Raw genomic sequence first — 20795 nt, 5'->3', positions numbered from 1 at the left:
TTGATTTCGTACTTAGTAATTTGACTGCATCAAATACTCGACATGAACAAATAAAGTCTGAATATCGAAATGATTTGATTTGCAAACAACTTGTACAATTCTGTGAAAAGGGTTGGCCAGGGAAATCCAATACTGACGGAAAACTTCAATCATACTGGGCAGATGGAGGTTAATTTACAGTCAAAATGGTATTTTAATGAAAGGGACATGCCTTGTCTTACCTGAATCATACGTAGATCCTAGAGAGAATTCACGATGATCACCAAGGCATAGTTAAATACAGAGAACGCTCCAAAATGTCACTTTGGTGGATTGGCCTAAGTAATCAGCTAGAACACGTGTGCAGTCTTGTCAAAATTGCATCAAAGACTCAAGAGGTCAAGCTGAATCAATGATACCAAATGAATTTCTAAGCGGACCTTGGAAAAGAGTCGCTTCAGACTTGTTTGAACCGAATGGTCAAAACACATCTCTTGGTAACTGATAATTTCGCATGATGCATCGACGTAGCAAATATGAAAGGCACGGGTTTGAAAGCAATTGTCAATCATCTCAAATCAATCTTTGCGCGACACGGTATACCAGAAGTATTAGTTTCAGATAATGGTCCGCATTACACATCCACAATGCTCAAATAAGTTGCGACAACTTCATGATTCAGGCATATTACCAGGAGTCCAAAATATCCAAAGAGCAATGGCCTCGCCGAAAGAGGTGTTCAAACAATTAAAAGAATGCCTAACAAAAGCAAACGATCTTTATAAAGCCCTGTTGACGTATCGCGCAACACCATTACCAAATGGATACAGTCCTGCCGAATTAATGATGGGAGGAAAATTACAAACTACTTTGCAGATGGCACCAAACAACTTAAAGCTGAAATGGCCAGATTTAATGAAACAAACTGAAGAAATCGGAAAACTATCAAAAGCAAACGCAAAAGAGAAATTATGATCGTCGACATTGCACCCGAAATATGTAAAAACATCAGGTGGGGAATAAAGTATCGATTAAAGATAATTTTGCTTCAGGCATTGTTAAAACTAAGGCATCTACACCTTGTTCATACATGGTAGAAACTGACGAGGGAGAGATACGGCGTAATATGAGAAATTTAATTTCCCATGCCTACTACATTATCGAAACCTCTCAGAGTGGCTGTTTCAAACAGTGATAATTTGACTAAGACAGGTAAAAGCAAAGCAGTGCCGACCAATCAAAACGTATATTTCACACGTTCGGGAAGATTGTAAAAGCCACCTGAGAGATAGAACTTGTAAAAATTAATCTGATGTAGCTTGTTTAGAAATGCCGTCATCAGATCACGTTTCGTTTTAATGTAATCTTCTCAGGAGGGGAGAGATGTAGTGTAATCCTTAATCTAAGTAACTTTGAAATATCACTTGAGAGTAAAATCAATCAGATATTCTACATGGAATTAGAACGATACCCACCAACAGCAAGTTTATGTTATGCATTCACTTTGGTTTATATTCCAGGAGAAAAATACCTTCCGGGTAGTCTTTACTGCCCTTCTTAGCTGTATTGATGTTTTGTATTTAATAAATAGTATAGAACGCCTTCTGCAATTATTCTCCAATAATAAATCACATTACAATGCCCGTTAACATCACTGGTTATCCGTTCCAACACTCCGCAGACTCATAACCTCGATCATAATCCAACACTTTTATGTAAGAACAGATCCTAAATATAAACAGCAAACATGGCTAATTACTAGACCGGATAAACGTTGAGTCATTCAAATTGAATTTTTATCTCCGGCTATTGTCCTGCAACACAACATTGTAATGTCTGCCACGACGTGGAATTGATGATATCCAACATAGATTCGACTACCCATTTATCAGAACTAGTATTCTACCTCACCAGCCCTTAATTCGGTTAAGATAAGCAAGTATAATCTATGCTCGCGCGCCTTTAAAATGTGAGGTATACGATTATCAAAGTCATATTCAAGAGAGTTTCAAAAAAATTGATCACTTGCAAAGATTTATAAATTAGTGTTTTCCATACATGTTTAGAGTATTATTCCTTGAACGTTACAACACGTAGTATTGAGGGTATAATTTATAGCGGCTCAGTAATGTTTGCATCCGCATATTTATTCATCTCAGCATTGGTAGTATTCATGCACTCTTTGACAGTATAAACATAGTCTTTGATAGATGCAAACGGAAAGACCTATTCTTTGATTCCCCGAATTTAGCTGATTACAACCAGGATCTCAACTCTTGGATGTCCTTGTTGGACGATTTACGGTTTCCAGTTCGTTCTTGACAAATCACAAGCACACCGGGGTAAGCATCAGTAACAACCCGATTGGTAAATCAAATCTTCTACTTTAGTGGCAAACTGATTCAGAGACACATCAGTACCGCAGCCGGGCGAGTAATAACCCTAAAGGTTAATAGCAGGCATTTCGTATGTTTTGTGCATTTAGTCAGCAACAAGGCAAAATTAAAATGCGTAAGCATATCTGCGTGTAAACGGTGTTAATAAACCTTGTGTGTACTGAAATATACTACTGTTAAGAGCAATACATCAACAAATCAGAAATCAACAATTGATACCACCTGTATCAAATCTATATAAATACCAGATCAAAGACGGCTTAGAATCATCGCATTAGCACGTGAAAATACTCAGTCAATGTCTGAGCAGCAACGCACGAAAACACTTAAGGATTATTTTATACAGCACTAACCAACAGCAGAATAATCTCGAGTGTAATCACCTAGAACGCACATGTCCATGTAATAATTTTGGGACAAAGACGAAAACGATCATTTCAGACAACATTAAAAGGCTTAATTTGTTTGTATATATTTTCTATATAAATGTGGTGTTAAACCCCATAAACGAGCAATTGCTGGAGATTTAACTATACATCAGGCACAAAGTGTTACATTTATATGACAGTTGAAACAAATAAAAAAGAGAAAATGGTTAGATGCGCGTGTGCATATTTTGAGCAATTATACTGCATTCTTACGTTATTAACATAAGAACTATCATAGGTCCTCAATGTTACAGACGTAAGACACTAATGGAAACGGAACATCAGCTGAGAGATGAAATCACCCAGAAATCTGCGCTACGCATGAAACACAAGTGCATATATAACGATGCTCTTTGCAGAATCGCTACAGCAACCACTAGTAGTCATGTCCAAGCGGGAGTCCTGACCAAGGCAGCTATCATAGGTATACCAGTCGGATTCGTTGTCGGTGATATTTCGATAGTGACCGGCGAAGCCAGTTTTAGAGACAAAATAATTTCGTCACGTTCACATTCAATAATACGTGTTTATTGAGAACTCGCGAGGTTTTAAAGTTGTCTCAACACAATAGCCAACCTGAACATTGTAACTATCTAAGATAAAATCATTACCATAGCTGAGCTCAAGAATGTGTTGGCGGAAACGTAAAATGACCGACGACATCTCGCACAGAAAAAAAAAAAAGATGCGTTAGCCACCCAAAAAATATTGGTTTACAGGCAGTGAAAATCAAGCAAAAATGGACTGCGACGCCAAGACTGTCGAATATGTAGACCTACTCGTAAACTGTGAAATGTTTGCTTCGTAAAATTAGTAAGTAGGTCTTTTGTTTGGCCCGACTGACAAGCTCGGAAAAGTTATACTTTGTAAATATGCTTAGTGCTAACCTTAATAAAGCAAATGAACCGGAATTTCCTACAAAGGAAGTAGCAGCCTGTTTATAGGACTGTGCTGGATTGTTATCGTCTGGTTGCTGGCGCGATTAATTTTTATGTAATTGTTTGCTTCTTGCCACAGCGAATGAACTCAGGTCTGACGATCGAGATAAAAGGAACTAATCCATGAGGTGCAGAAGGAGTTTGCCAATCTTACGTATCTAAATCTAAAACGCCTAACCAAACAGAACTAATCAGAGATTATGCCATCCTACTAGCTGCTTGCCCACTCGTGAGAATATGTTAGTTGACCAACCGACATGGTCACTGGGCGTTCCCACAGCTATTTATACATATTTCCACCATTTATATTCAAACCTTTACTTATGCAGCAGACTTTGTGACTGTGTACGTTTATTTATATTGAGTCGAGGGAAATAACCAGCTGCCTTCTCTCTACAGATTTATCTCCCATGTCCAGTGTTGTATTATATCATTGGAGAAATACATTGTTCTTGTATTAAGTCATTAAATATATAATTGTTGAAAGCAACATTTGCCAAATTCCATTATTATGGTAGTAGTTAGTTATAATATTTCAGGGACTTTCTAAATGGTATAAAGTGCGTACTGTTTATACTAGTGATCTATACATATAATGATAACATTTCAATCTAATTTGAGTGTAAGAGGAAATGCTGACCAAAGGGACACGGGACAATAAATTTGTCATATGACGAGTGAGGTCTTACGCAGAAGTATCTGAACTATGGTTTTTAATCGATGCAATATTTGTTCATCATACAAGAACGTATCATTGTCCTATACTTACAATACTGGGGCCCCGAGTGGCCGAGTGGTCTAAAGCACTCACCGTTACGGATCACTGCCATCTCATCTCTGTCTGCGTGAGTTCGAGTCTCGGATTCGGCCAATGTGGTTATGTGAGAAAGCTTGCCAGTAGCTTCTCGTGGGTCGGTGGTTCTTTCCGGGGGTTTCCCGGGTTCTTCCTCCACCATTTATACTGGCCGCCATGTATAGCCTATCTTGTGCTGAAAAATGGCGTTAAACCATGCAACAACAACAACAACTTACATTATTCTTGTATGAAGCTTGGTGGAATAAACTTAAGTAAGATGATATCTGTTTAATCTTTTCTTTAGACTTTCGATGTGACGTGCTTTGAAATTACTTCAGGTCCGATTAGATGATTGTCTACCCTTTTGCCTCAGAATGGTCAGCAAAAACTCAATTACGCTGTCTGACAAATCCTGCCAGAACAGCTTAGATATTTTCCCAGTCATTACGGCATGATATATATTAAACCGTTCGCCATCTCGTTTCCATTCGGTTTAATATAAAATCTAGAGAGGCAAACGTTCTTGCTAGGGCTTAATTGTTACATAAAACCATGCATCTAATTCTCACAAATTTTAATTCCCGGAATCTTAAACTGAGATTGAAAACGTGTCAATTGCATGTTTATAGGGTTAAGAGACAGACAATTTATTCTTTATATTACTAGTTCTTACTTAAAACTCATGTGAAAATTATCACAAAGCTGCATAATCGTTAAAATTTGAGCCAACCCAAATTTGAACGGGCACGAGTGCTTGAGATTTCCGCGACAATTTTCGTACTAGCAGTTACCTTTCCTTCAAATATAATAGTTATTTGGTAAGAAATTACCGAAACAATTCGTGAATTAATTATTGAGGGTGGGGGTAAATCATAACGTGACTCAGTATTTGTATTTACATTGATAAATGTTGAACCATGAATGTATTTAAAACCTAATATGACAATAACTTTAAGTTTGCTTTTTGCGTGCACTTCTGATAATTTTAAAAATGTCTTTTTTTTTTACGTTAGCATGTAGATATTAATTATATTTGATTGCAAGCAATTTCCAGCAATTTGGTTCAGTTGTAAATACACTTTGCATCTGAGATTGTTGTTTCGGTTCACGCGCATCGATTCTTCTGTGCACTATAAACTGTAAGATCAATCTGTCGTAAAATAAATCATGTTCCGCACGAAAAATGACCGACCGATAATAACTTTTCAATTTCACTCCTGCATTTTAACATTAACTAGACGATTGATATCTGTGCCCTCTAATCTTCTTCACTCGGATAGAAGACGTGCGTACATTAATATACTATCGATTTCAAGCATATTTTCAATTATTTTAACATGAGTTGTGTCAGTTACTTTGTCTGAATTGTTCATCAACCTGATTTATAAGTTTATATTTCCTCAAAAATTCAACAGATATAGAACACTTTTTCAAATATCCTTATTTAAATTAATATTACAGTTTAGGTTTAGTGCCTTATGTCAGACAGAAGTCACAATTCATCCCAAGTCATAATCACAGTTGTACTTATTTACACCATCTACCTTTAAACTATTAATGGCCTCTGTTTTTGTTATTTTTTTGTATTCCGACTTCTGTGCTCTCAGTTTTGCTTGACTAGTGTTATCCCATGAATTACTGAGAGGTAATTGCACGTGTGTTTGTATATTGTAGGGCTTTTTTAACCAGTTCTCTGAATATAAATGTTTCATATCTAATTTAAACTATATCGCCTTAGCAACTGCATATACTGATTTATTTATCAATGTAAAATTTACCGTAACATATTATTTTCAAATTCAAAAAAAAAAAAGGAAAAAGACTTGTGATTCTTAAAAATCTTCATTATGTTGGCTTTCAGTGGAGACAATGAAATGGAAAAATTATTTGATTGTCCAAAAACTTGATCCACTCTAATTTCATGCAAATGACCTATCACGCCCAACTATCATGAAAAATGACGGTCATCAAACACAAGCTTGTTGACAAAACTTTACAATAATTAATATCACTTCTATATCAGATGGATTTATATACGATATCGAAGGAACTGCCAAAACATTTCATTCAGCTTAACTATATGCTGAAAATATGCAAGCAACTTTCTTCTTCGGTTTCTTCTGAATATGTATATATTTTGTATAAAGTTAAGATACAAGATAATTATAATGATGTCTTTCTCAGTTGTTTCTTCGTCTATTATTGTATGAATCTAATGGTCCAAATGATATGTCTACATGATACCTGGCAAATGCATCATAACTGTGCGAAACATGACGTCAGAAATCATGTTTACTATACAGTCAGTGAACGTTCGTTTAATTAGGGATAGTTTCATAAACTAGAAAAATACCAGGTGAAACATGCGACAACAGACGTTTTAATCACGTGACATCGTGGGATCAATCTAACTACAAGTACTACGATAAGCGTAACGTTATAACGGAACTGTAGTGCGCTCGTTTTTCTGTCGTGCACATGCTTTTCCTGGGTGAAAATTAGTTCTGTATTTCCACTCATCAGTGTGTATTTAAATCGTTTACGTTTACTTTGAAGATTCAAATCAATCAGTTAAAATTCAAGCTAACCTTGCTCATCGGTGCTCGTTATTGTCTAGACCAAAGTCCAATGCTTCTACACTATTACGGATGATTTGATTGAAATATGGATTGCTTCCATAAATTTCTTTGAAGTTAGAAACAGTAGATTCCGTGTTAAAGCTTAGTCACTGTTAATGACTGACAATAATGAATGGACTGTATAACGTTATAGAATCATATATGCATTTTCTGTGATATTCGCACAATAGCTTCAGAGCAATACAAATCAGGTGATCCCGATTGATCTAAATAACATATAACGTGCGTGAAATTCTGGTAAACAAAACTCTTCGTGGAGTTCGAATCGTCACTGTCCAGAAAAAGTAAAGTAATTAAACGCTTTCCACATCAAATAATATTTGTTCACTCTGATATTCTATAAACATCAAAGTTGGACAATGCAATCCTCACACTAGAATAAGGCGCATACCGTTTATTTGGTTTTTGTTAATCAAATCATATAATCCTGACGAACAATAATGAAATGCATTGTCCCACAAAAGGGGGCCCCGAGTGGCCGACTGGTCTAAAGCGCTCTTCGTTACGGATCACTGCCATCGCACCTCTGTCTGCGTGGGTTCGAGTCTCGAATTCAGCCAATGTGGGTATGTGATAAAGCTTGCCAGTAGATGCTCGTGGGTCGGTGGTTCTTTCTGGGGTTTTCCGGGTACTTCCTCCACTATTATTACTGGCCGCCATGTATAGCCTATCGTGTGCTGAAAAATGGCGTTAAACCCGACGACAACAACAACAACTTTCCCTTAAAAATATCAATCCTTCTGGTGTATCCTGTCCAGGACACACCGAGGATATATTTCAAGGAAAGTAAGGATCAAGTAGACTGCTCCGGTGGCCTAGTGGTTACAGAGTCCGCCTCTGATACGGAAGTTCGTGGGTTCAAACCCCGGCTGAGTCATACCGAATACTTATTAAAAAAGTGATACTAAAAACCTGCCTCATTAGGCACTCAGCATTAAGAGGTTAGAATTAGGACTGATCGGCCTGGTGTCATGATAATCACGATGCATGTCTGCCGTACGACGCCCCAGTGCTAGACATCACTATAAACATCCACACTACAGTCATCGTAGAGATTTGAGGGTACATTAAAAATCGAAATCTCTCTCTCTCTCTCACACACACACACACAAACACACACACACACACACACACACACACACACACACACACACAAGGATCGGGTACCGATCCATGATGCTATTCAATCTTGTTTTAACTTCATATATGCTCTAAAGTTATCTCCCAAACCAAATCGTCTTCAAATAAAAATATTTTACTCTTAAGATATTGAAGCTTAGAAGATTTGCATAAAATTGATCTTGAATAATTTGTAAGTGAAAATAAATAAAAACACTGATATTGAGCTGTGCAGAGGTGTTTGATACAAATGTATGTAAAAACGCAAACTCACACATCTTCGCTAGCAAGAACTATCTCGTCTACTTCTCATTCGAATTAAAACACCTATATCTCATTCACGCCTGAGATGATATAACGTCTAAATCTCATCCACACATGAATAGACAGAATATATAAATCTCACCCTGCCTGAATAGACAGAGGGTCTAAATCGCACCCAGGCCTAAATACATAGAAGGTATGAATCGCATCAACACTAGAATAAACAAACTGTCCACATCTCATCCACGCCTGTATAGATAGAAGATCTAAATTTCATCCATAGCTGATTAGCAAGAAGGTTAAAATCGCATCGCGCATGAATATATAGAAAATCTAAATCTCGTTAAGGCCTGCATAGACAGGGGCTCTAAATTTCATCTAGGTCTAAATATACAGAGGGTCAAAATCTCATCCACTCCTGGAGGTATAAATCTCATTCACGCCTGAAGAGACAGAAGGTATAAACTTCAGCCACGTCTTAATAGACAGATGTGATATGTCTCATACTCATCTGAATAGACAGGATGTTAAAATCGCATCGCGTCTGAATAAGTGGAAAGTCTAATGCTCATCCAGGCCTGAATAGACTGAGGGACTAAATCTTATCCAGGCCTGAATATACAGAGGGTTTAAATCTCATCCACTTCTGGAGGTCCAAATCTCATATAGGCCTGAATAGACAGAGAGTCTAAATCTCATTCAGGCCTGAAAAGACAGAGGAGGATCTTAATATCATCCAGGCCTGAAAAGACAGAGAGTCTAAATCTCATCCACGCATGAAATTACAGAGGATCTGACTCTTATCCATACATGAAGAGATAAAAAGTCTAAATCTCACCCAGGTCTGAATAGACAGAGTCTAAATCTCATCCAGGCCTGAATAGACAGAGGGTCTAAATATCATCCACGCATGAATATACCGAGGATCTAACTCTTATCCACACATGAAGAGATAAAAAGTCTAAATCTCACCCAGGTCTGAATAGACAGAGTCTAAATCTCATCCAGGCCTGAATAGACAGAGGGTCTAAATATCATCCACGCATGAATATACCGATGATCTAACTCTTATCCACGCATGAAGAGATAAAAAAGTCTAAATCTCACCCAGGCCTGAAGAGACAGATAGTCCAAATCTCATCCAGGCCTGAATAAATAGAAGGTCCAAATCTCCTCCAGACCTGAATAGACGGAGAGTCTAAATCTCATCCAGGCCTGAAAAAAATAGAGGGTCTCAATCTGCTGGAAAAAATTTTGGATGTTACTAATATGCTAGCATGAAAGAAGGTAAAATCTTTATGGAAGAATCCTTCTGAGAAACCTGCCATTTCGTCTGTGCCCACAAAGCGTGAGCAAATATAAACCATTTTTAAAAAAGTATACTCTGATATATGCTTTCTGCAGTGCCCAAAAGGAGAAAACTAGATTACCTTCTGTGTTTCACCATAAAACCTTAAAGTACTATTTTGCTGAATATTGGCATGTCACAACTTTATTTATTTCTCTAAATATAAGATCTGCTCCTTTCCCAAAGTATACAAGGTTTCCTGTATCTGCAACCTGTGTTAATCAATTTTACTTGGTTGTCTTTTTGTCAAAAGTAACTCTTTATCGACAAGAAAACTTAAAAGCCTTTCAAACAAAAATTCATAGAGCACATCTCCATTATAAAGGACTACCGAAACTGCTGTCCTTTTGGTGTTTTTAATATTTTTAATAAATATTTGTACATTTAGTCAGTATATTATTTTTCTTTTGACTGGTTCATCGTATAATTTGACTGGTTCATCTTATAATTTGACTGGTTCATCGTATAAATATGTATTGTTTGGGATTTTAGCGACACTTGTAACACCGTTATTTCCATCACTTAGCATAAGAATGCCGTAATCGATATACAATGTTCATTTATATCAATAGTCAGCTATTAACAAAGAAATCGAAACTACGAACAATCTTTTTCTTCAAAATAACAAGTAATGAATCGAGCTCAATGATCTATTATCTTTCAAAATTAATCTCCTTAGGTGGTTAAAACTAACATGTGGTAGCTTATTCTTGACATTTGACACACACTTGGTCTGCTGTTTTTATCATACCTAATAGAACACTACCATATATGTATTTCTACCATACACAAATCAAGCAGTGACGTATTATTCAAATTCCTACATCATTCATGTTTTCCCTGCATTAAGCACGAGAATTTCATGCTCGGCATATTAAGTTTGGGTCTGAACATTTACTATTTCGTGGATATATTCACCGTACATCAGTTGTTACAGGAACACTTACTGAATTATGTTCGAATCAAAGGACAGGTCTTTAGTCTTTTCAAATCAACTTTACAAATGTTTTAAATAATTGATCAGAATTTTCTTTGTGCAATGAACTTTTCCCAATTTGATTTCGTTAGTGGGTTTCCGATACAGTTTCATTTTATGTTCAGCAACGTTAAACTCAATTATATAATAGTAAAACACGTTTCGAAACGTGCATTAATTTTCCTTTTTGCTCTTTTCGTGACATGCGTTAATATTATTCAGGGTTTAAACACGCTAGATTTATATCCTTACGAAACACTTATCAAGGATAAATCAATACAATTGACCGATTTAAAGTTGGGCAAACTGTCGGAGAATGTAATGTCCTCTGACATTGCAAGATCACATTTTGCAAAGGAATAAGAGTATACACTGGTCTGTACTATATAACTCGACGACAAGTAGATACAGTACGGTAGATGGAAATTTGTTAGCTAAGCTGTATATGACATCACCACAACATTCTGGAATGAACCTTTGAGTCCCTATCAATCCAGATTTTCAGTTTCCAATGATCCACGTGCACGAGTATATTATGATTGTGAACTCCTAACTATTGCATTGTCTATATAAATGGTGTTAGCCAGAGACGTCATGGGGGGGGGGGGGGAGGCTGTTGCCGAAAAAATTTGAAATGACGTCCCTGGTGTTAATCCATTATTATAGAGAATTCAAAGTTTAGAAATACATGGAACATTCCTTTACATGGAACATTCCTTTCTAGCACTATAAAGCTAGCTCGAAGAACAATGAACATGGGTCGAAATCAACATGACTATATTTGAATAGGCTATACATACTGCATAGCTGGTGAGCCCACCGTAGATTAAACCTCTAGGAAAGAGCAATTGAAAGGTGGGCCTCATTAAAGTCACGTGCTGTTTCTAGATCTTAAGATTTAGATTCTTTACTAAATGTTGGTTCTAAATGACTGCCTGTTTCGCTTATATCAATCCGTGCAAATTTTAATTATGGACATTAATTTTTCGCTTGCTTACAGCAGCACACATCAAATTCAAAATAAGTAATGTAGCGCACAGGAAGAAATGATGCGGTACACACTAAGAATTGAAGTAGTGCCCATTAGGAAATGATGCGGTACACACGAAGAATTGAAGTAGTGCGCATTAGGAAATTATGCGGTTAACACGAAGAATTGAAGTAGTGCGCATTAGGAAATGATGCGGTACACACGAAGAATTGAAGTAGTGCGCATTAGGAAATGATGCGGCACACACGAAGAATTGAAGTAGTGCGCATTAGGAAATGATGCGGCACACACGAAGAATTTAAGTAGTGCGCATTAGGAAATGATGCGGTGCATACGATGGACCAATAAGTATTAACAATTCTATTGACTCCCTTCATAGTGAACTCACTATTTATGTACAGACTTCATGTTATCATTAAGGTGTGGATGAAAGATCAATTTATCACATACTTAAGCGAAAGTACTATTGCTCTATAAATGAGATTTAATCGGTGCCCTACAACCTGAATAGTTCATTAACGGAACACGTTTTGGGAAACAGTATTGACACAAATTAAACATCTTGTCCTCTTTATACGAACGCAGAAAATACTATTAAATTTGGATGTGATCTTACAGCCCTTGAGAGGAAACTTTTCAAAAAGCAAACATATACAGTAATAATATATGAATTTGCTGTAAGAAACTAAATCATCAGTGCTGAGGTTACGAGTGGATTAAAAAATATACTTTTATTATATACATACATGTATTTTTTACTGTTATATTTTCTTCATACATTTCACCAATTCCGAATCAGAAATACGATTCTGCTTGAAATCTCAGAAGTATTTTGTTGATGGCAACATCACATAATTTAGAATTTTTATATAATTGTGGGTTCATCAAACACTAAATCAATTAATACATTTAAGTTGTTCTGTTTTTAATCTACATATAGGTGAAATAATGAATATACGTATGTATAGTTAAAGTAATTGGATCAAGTATTGTTCCCACCAGGAAAATACTATTTATTTATTTATTTATTTATTTATTCATTTATTTATTTATTTATTTATTTATTTATTTATTTATTTATTTATTTATTTATTATTATTATTATTATTATTATTATTATTATTATGTTGTTGTTGTTGTTGTTGTTGCTTGTTGTTGCTTCTGTTATTTATTTAATATATTATCTATATATTTTTATATATCTTCTTGTATTACTTGTTTAGGCTCTAATAAACAGTAACAAAAGAAAGAGTGAAAACAACAAGCTTTGAAAAATGTAACAAATAATTTATTTCCCTGGAAAGAAAACAATGTAAAAATAAAAAACTATGAACTTACGGCTTTAAAAAATCGAATCCAAAAATAATCCAAGACTAATCCACGAATTAATTTTTAGGGGTCCTAGTAATGAAATGTTCTAATGAATTCAAGTTCGAGTCCCGACGAAAGTTCCAAACTGGAAGGTGATGACGTATACTGTAGTCAGAATAGCGCTGATGCGTTTACAGTTCTTTGTGAACTACAGAAAATAATATTCCGGTATTTCAAATCCGAATAAACTTTAAAGAAATATCTTTGTCCAATAAGTCTGTATGAGCACTCAAACACTTCCAGGAAAAAGAATTAATCTTCTAAAATCCAAATAATTTGAATGCAAATTAGAATGTAACTCCAAACTTGTCACAAACAAACACTTTTCCAGTGTCCAGTATAAAAGCCCAAACTGAGAAATATCTCTCTAAACATCACTAATAAATTTAACTATTGTGCGATTTCGGAAAACCCATACTTGCGAAATATGGCCGTTTACAATCTAAAAGCACATACTCCCAGTATGACCTTATCCAATCATTTTACTCCGAGAAAAGAAAAATATAGAACGTTGTTTGTTTGTTGCAGTGATTTCTGAATCAAGGTCGAAAACTAAGCTGAGAATAGACACTGTTTCTATTGTATGGTATTTATGAAAAGATTCGGGTCGAACGTAATTGTTTGGAAAATATAAAATTCCTAGTAAACAAAATTACATTACTTTGACATGTAATGAAATTAAAACTATAAAGATTTTAAAACTTACGAACAATTAAGTCAAATCAAATATAAATTAAACAACATATACATAACAATATATCTATCTATCTATCTATCTATCTATCTATCTATCTATCTATCTATCTATCTGTCTGTCTGTCTGTCTGTCTGTCTATCTATCTATCTATCTATCTATCTATCTATCTATCTATCTATCTATCTGTCTGTTTATTTTATATAAATATTCATTCTCATTCCTGCCAGTGATTATCTCCCATTTGTAATATGCAACCAATGTTTCAGTGCTATAAATATGCATGTGACAGTGATTTCTGAATTATACTCATATTTAGAGTGCAATTTCTGAAATCGTTTCTTTTACGTTGTTCTAATGCGGATTATGCGTAACAAGGAGAAAGAAAGAGGAATTCTTTACATGAAGGGAGAAACACAAGGCCGATGATGTCATAAAATAGGTCGAAAGGTGATGTTGCAATGTGACAATTATGTCACAATACTTAGCCTGATTCCCATCCATAGTTTATGACTTCATTTCAGTATGGTAGAGGGTATAGTACGATGCAGTCAAGGAGCTTATTTACTACTGTGTAGAGTTAATGGATTATCATCTAGATGACCCTGGGGGTCAAACCAATCTTTCGGACATCATTACAATATGCAAGACCGGATAGAGAGTGGTGACCGGCTTTTCCGGTCCACCTGGTTAAAAAAAAATCCAATCACTTCGCGCTTGAAATTTGATTATGTTTTTCTGCCTGCGCACGCTTATTGGATATTACGTACACTTTAAGTACATAATATACACATATACTTTTGATTTGGTGCCCTTTCGAGAAAAATCAGATCCCTTTTGAAATTTTGGAGAGAAATAAAAAACAACACTTGACCTGATCTAGCCCTGACATGAAAGACTTAATTGCGACGTCTGTACATGCAATTAACTATCGCGAAAGTGCTAATAATACGGTTCTATTCAGGGACTGGTTTGAAATCGTTTGTAATTCCCAGTCCTCTAACAAGGTATCAATCTAATGTTCGGAATGTTACGGTTTATATTTTTTCCCCACGAGATCCACTAAGTGCAATTTATTAGAGATGCTACCAATGTTGTTACTAACATCAGCTTGCCTGAGCCAACCGTTTAGCAAAAACTGAAGGTTGGCGCATGCATCGTTTATTTAAAAACAAGCAGAAATCAATTAGATGACAAGATCCTGTTTACAATTCGTAATATTGTAGCGGAAAAGTCTAAGGCCTGAATAAACCTTTTTGTACGAAGCTTCTCGTTGGAAAAACGACTTATTATTTTTAGTATTATTATTATTATTATTATTATTACTATTATTATTATTGTTAACATTATTATTATTATTATTATTATTGCATTATCCTTACTCTTTCGTGCATGGACAATATTACTACCCACAATTCATTTCTAAAGTTTTTTAATCTTATATGGTTATGCAATTGGGAGGTCTTCAAACAAATATAATATTTGCATGCTTCTTTATTGTTGATCTTAAATAAGTTTTAAATATTTCCTATTAGTCGTTCGTTTTATCATATATTTCATAAGAACATATTGAAATACATCAGTGAAGTAAATTGATATCGCCACAGTAATGGTAACACTTTTACCGCCGCAGTCGGTAAAAGTGGTTTTACTTTTGGAATTACTTTTCTCCAAATTTAGGATGTATATGTACCCTTATGTACGTTACAAATACACATATTTCCATAATCAGGCCTTTTAATTGTGTTCTTCTCCCCCACCCTCGATATTCTGTGTCGTTAAAAAGCATCGAATACCGATTGCACTCAACAACGAAAAGTCATGACTACATCTATTTTAAGTACGATCAGAATCATCTCTGAAAACGGACGAGACCAAAGGCACTCATTAGTATCATTTGGAAACCGAAATAAAGTGACAACCAAAATTTTTTGTTACTAAAATTGTTATTGCTTGGAATGTAACAGTAAGTAGAAAAAACATCCCGTTTCGTGGATATAACTTTGGTGATTTAAGAGGCATATCATAATGTGCCTCTATTCTTAGTTTTACTGCACCATTCAGTAATGAATCTAGACTCACAAAAGGAATGTGTAGAAACATAGAGCGAAATAGCTGTGATATTTGGGTATTAAAAGAGCTGAGATATTTAGGTATTAAAAGAGCTCTGATACTTGGGTATTAAAAGAGCTGTGATATTTGGGCATTAAAAGAGTTGTGATATTTGGGTATTAAAAGAGCTGGGATATTTGGGTATTAAAAGAGCTGTGATAATTGGGTATTAAAAGAGCTGAGATATTGGATATTAAAAGAGTTGGGATATTTGGGTAACCAAAGAGCTGGGATATGTTGTTATTGAACGAGCTGTGATATTTGGATATTAAAAGAGCTGTGATATTTGGGTATTAAAAGAGCTGTGACATTTGGGTATTAAAAGAGCTGGGATATTTGGGTATCAAAAGAGGGGATATTTGGGTATCAAAAGAGCTGGGATATTTGGGTATTAAAAGAACTGTGATATTTGGGTATTAAAAGAGCTGGGATATTTGGGTATTAAAAGAGCTGGGATATTTGGGTATTAAAAGAGCTGTGATAATTGGGTATTAAAAGAGCTGAGATATTGGATATTAAAAGAGTTGGGATATTTGGGTAACCAAAGAGCTGGGATATGTTGTTATTGAACGAGCTGGGATATTTTGTTATTAAACGAGCTGTGATATTTGGGTATTAAAAGAGCTGTGATATTTGGGTATTAAAAGAGCTGTGACATTTGGGTATTAAAAGAGCTGGGATATTTGGGTATCAAAAGAGCTGGGATATTTGGGTATTAAAAGACTGTGATATTTGGGTATTAAACGAGCTGGGATATTTGGGTATTAAAAGAGCTGGGATATTTTGTTATCAAACGAGCTGTGATATTTGGGTATTAAAAGAGCTGTGATATTTGGGCATTTAAAGAGCTGGGATATTTGGGTATTAAAAGAGCTGGGATAATTGGGTATTAAAAGAGCTGGGATATTTGGGTATTAAAAGAGCTGGGATAATTGGATATTAAAAGAACTGGGATATTTGGGTATTAAATACCAGACAAGAGAATAAAAATGATCTCATCCGCTTCATTATCATAATCACGTGCGCAGATGATGCAGCTGAAGGCATTCATTCTGTAAAAATATGATTTAAGTTTGGTATGTAGGCTGTTAAAGTGAATTCTGCCAATAGCATAACCATTCGATACCGGGAAAGGGCACAGACTACTAACTCAATTTCCATGTACCTTATGGCTAAGGGTTTGCAAATGTACTACAGTGTAGCAGCAAGGACGGTGAATCATACAACTTTTAAAAGGTTCCAAATGCCGAAATAAGCCCTTTATGGACGGCGAATCCTACAACTTTTAGAAGGTTCCAAATGCCGAAATAAAACCGCGAGTAAACGCAATTGTCGCCGTCGTTGCTGCCCTTTGTTGTCGTTGCCCTCCCTGCGTCCCTTTTTGAAAACTAAGATCTTTATCGCTGTACGATAAAAACATTTACGTGTCTGTTGTCATAAATTAAAAATTTAAGTTAATAATAATGGCCAATATTGGAGAATCGTCTACTGCTAAATTAGCTCGAGAGCGACTAGAAGCAATAAAAAGTTTTCTTCCCGTGAGAGATCCTGTCAAACAAAAACTTCAAGCGCGGCAAGAAACACAAGTTGAATTTGCAACAGGTGCAGAACAATTATTTAGACACATAACAACAGCTACTGAAAAAGCTGCGGTGGTCACTGAAAGAGCTTTATTGGGAGATCCTGAGGAGGAAGAGGAACGAAGAAAAGGTATTCTTCCAGTGCTAAAACAAACCGTCGCGCAGACTGAAAAAATAGCAGCGAGATCTAAAAAATCTAAAAGACTTTTACGAGACCTTCCAACTGACATAGCTGCAGCTCAACCCCCCCCCCCCCCCCCGTCGATGAAAAAGTACTTGAAGGCATTAAACAAATTCGTACTGAACTCGCGTCTAAACCAATAAAGGAAATTATTGGACTGATTGCAAAATTTAGGGAGGATTTTATCGAAGATATTAAAAATACTAAAATAGAAAAATTGCCTGAAAAAATATTAATCAGTATATGTAATAAATCTAGTATCTTAAAAACCGGTTCTGAAAAAGTAACTGATGATAATCTTATTAAGTGGATATATCACATATATAAAAACAAAAAACAAGCCAGAGATGATGATTTAGAATACAGAAGTCTTGATGAAGAAGTAAAGAGACTTTATAAAGAAACACTGAAACAACAAGAACAACAACCCCAGCAGGAACCCCCTCCACCTCTGCAACAGATAGAACAACAACAATCTTCTTCACCGCAGCAAAAGTTGATGTCGGAACTTAAAAAGTCTGAGGAGCTACTTAAAAAAGCAAGAGGAGAAAGATTGCTCTTAAGACTATTTAAGAAAACAACAGAAGAAGGACCAACTGGCAGTGGTTTGGGAAGTGGTCTTATCTCTTGTCCTGATAATATCATCAATGATGTGTCACGGTTAGAAGTTCTCATCGGAGGAAAGCGAGCTGGAAATAACTCGCCAGAAATAATTAATGAAGCGGCTGATATCTCTCAGCGATTATTTCAAGGTGGTATCATGGATACTAGCATCTACCGAGAACTTATTGATGAACTTGTTGACAGCGATTAGAGAAATAACAATTAAATAAGATGATCATACATGACTCTCATCATATGTCTCAACGAGTCAGAGTGGTAAATTCGCGATATCCTGTTTACAGTGCATATTATGGAGATGGACTTGGAAATGTTATTCAAGGATTGTTTACAAGAATAGCTTCCAAGGCGGGGCCAATTGCAAAACAATTATCGTCGAAAGCTATTGATGTTATTCGTGATAAAGCTCCTGGTGTAATTAGTAACGTTGCCGGTAAAGTGTTTTTGGCAATCAAAGATAGACTAGCACGATTAATACGTAGAAAACCTCCACCGGTAAAATTACCAAGTACCGCAGACATGCCTGCAGATGTTAGCAAAGTAATAAATGAAACTGCAAATCGAAAACTAGCGTCGCTGATTAATGTACCTTCCAAAGAAATAGAAAAAAATATAACTTCAAGTTTAATAGCGGGAAGTGGTCTTCGTTTTAGACAATAATACATTACAATAAGATGTTTCAACGCATATCCAACGTAGCATTTGATATGGATAAACCAGTTAGAAAAGATGAATCCTTGCGCGATTATCAATATTATTCCTATGATGCAAAAACACCTAACGCGCGGGAGAGAATTGAATTTCAAGTTCATGATACAAGTATATATTTTCTGCCCAGTGAAGCTTATATTGAAATTGTTGGTAAAATCGTAAAAGAGGATGATACTGGATATGGAGCCACATACTCGATTGATAGAAAAGATATTGAATCGTGTTTGGAAAATGTCGACGTTGCCACGACGATACTTGGTCTTGCAAGATATTCTGATGATTACACAAGATCAGCTGGTCCAACAATGATGTTTGTAAAGGACACACCTGATCATCCGGAAAACAGAAATGTAACGATGAACGCGGCTGGGGATGCAGTTGCATCCATGAACGAAAATTTAAACTTGGGTTTTGCCGCGCGTCGAGCAATGCTGAACGGCAACGAAGAATCTTCATGCGCGATTCCACTATCTCATATTTTTGAATTTTGTTGAAGTGTCTGAAAGGTTATATTTGGTGCTAAACATGCAGTAGTACTCGTTGGAAAAAACTCTGACAATGATGCAATATGGCGAGCTGATGGAGTTGATCCTGGTAAAGTAGTGTTAACAAAACTATCTCTGTGGATGCCAACAATGACTCCATCAATCAATGAAGAACAACGGTTACTTTCTTTTATGGAAAAAGGTGGAAAATCATTGATATCATGGTTATCAATGACAACAGATAGCACTTCTATTAATGCTGCTGGATTGTTCACGTGGCAATTAGGATCACAACAGGGGGTGTCACGCCACGGTGTATATTTATTGCGTTTCAGGCAAATTCCAGAATAAATAACCAAGAAGCAAGTCCAATGATATTTGACACATTTGGGGTTTCCGACGTTTCGTTAAGAATAAACGGACATCAAGAACCCGCTGAAGACATTAATCTGAATTTTGAACAAAATGATGTTGTACGTGCATATTATCGATTGATGTCTTATGATGGGCGTGATCAAAACGTTGACACTGGGTTGCAAATATCTCAACGTGATTTTACAACGTTGTATCCGATCTATTACTTTTCGTTGGAACATTTGGACCTATTCAGAAAATCTGCCGTTGATATAACTATTCGGGCTCGCCTGGCTCGAGTACCAGCAAGAGTAGTTGGTCCACCGGAAATTCCTGGAGGTGCTAGTGCAATTGCTGTTATACTTTCCGATAAGGCAATGTTACTTGAAGGTGTTGGTGGACGAATGAAAGTCATTGATGCACCAGTGGAAAACTTATAGTCTTCCGAAAACATGTAGACAATTAGATCAATCCAATTTAAATAAAATGTCATACAGTCACGTTAATGTCACTCAGACTCCTGGTCAGGCGAAAAAATTACAATCGAAAAACGCGAGCACATGTGGGGCAACGATAACACTAAAAAATGATCAGATTACTGGTGGACCAAACAAATTATCGCTCACTAAAATCCAACTTAATCATTTCAATAAAGCAAAACAAGCAAAAAATGGGTTCAACTTAGTTTTGCTCCAAAAGCCGTCAAAGACATGATGAAAACCGGTGGTATATTTCCTCTTCTCGCCGCGATACCAGCACTGATAGCTGCTGCTGCCCCAGCTGTCGCTAAGGCCGCCACGTTAGAAGCTGTT

This window comes from Sinohyriopsis cumingii, chromosome 5, assembly GCF_028554795.1.
Source record: "Sinohyriopsis cumingii isolate HCF-2022 chromosome 5, ASM2855479v2, whole genome shotgun sequence".
NCBI classification, from domain to species: domain Eukaryota; kingdom Metazoa; phylum Mollusca; class Bivalvia; order Unionida; family Unionidae; genus Sinohyriopsis; species Sinohyriopsis cumingii.
The sequence above is the reverse complement of the archived record's forward strand: the minus strand, read 5'-3'. Positions refer to the sequence as shown.